This window comes from Haliaeetus leucocephalus, unplaced genomic scaffold (assembly GCF_000737465.1).
Source record: "Haliaeetus leucocephalus isolate CR32 unplaced genomic scaffold, Haliaeetus_leucocephalus-4.0 Scaffold668, whole genome shotgun sequence".
In the NCBI taxonomy this organism is placed as follows: Eukaryota; Metazoa; Chordata; class Aves; order Accipitriformes; family Accipitridae; genus Haliaeetus; species Haliaeetus leucocephalus.
The window spans coordinates 5,376,362-5,376,776 of NW_010973104.1; the positions used below are offsets into that span (position 1 = coordinate 5,376,362).

At 80.5% G+C, this 415-nt stretch overlaps 1 protein-coding gene across 1 annotated transcript in view; it reads right to left on the reverse strand.

The window, feature by feature from the left end:
* PLCG2 (phospholipase C, gamma 2 (phosphatidylinositol-specific)) overlaps positions 1-297 on the reverse strand; it is a 65,755-nt gene extending 65,458 nt beyond the window's left edge. Inside the window, exon 1 of the mRNA XM_010579670.1 lies at positions 215-297. The gene's annotated coding sequence lies outside the window, so the exon portion shown is untranslated. The remainder of the gene's footprint in view (positions 1-214) is intronic.
* Between the last annotated feature and the right edge of the window lie 118 nt (positions 298-415).

Below are 415 nucleotides of genomic sequence, written 5' to 3' on the forward strand. Positions count from 1 at the left end.
CCCCCCCCCCCCACGCCCCCCCGCCTGCTGCCCAGCCCTCTCGCACCGACGGCCCTCGCCTCCCCTCACGGGACCCTCCCGCTCGTCCACCGTCCCCGGGCGGGACGCGGCTGCCCCGCCCCAGCTCCCCTCGGCACCTGCTGCCCACGGGGGGGCCCGAGCAGAGCCGGTGGGGCGGAGAAGCGGCCGCTCCTCACCGCCGCGAAGCCCTCACCTGCGCAGGGGCGGGGAGCTACCTCCCGCGGCGGACGACGGCGCCGTGCCCGGTGCCCGGTGCCCCAACTACCCCGCGTCCCGCCGCGCCTCTCCGGGACTCCCACTTCTGCTTCTGCCGTAAGCGGGAAGGGGCGGGGTCACGTGACACCCCCCCCCTCCCGCGGCCACCCACCCGCGCCGCGGGCCGGGCGGGCCGGGG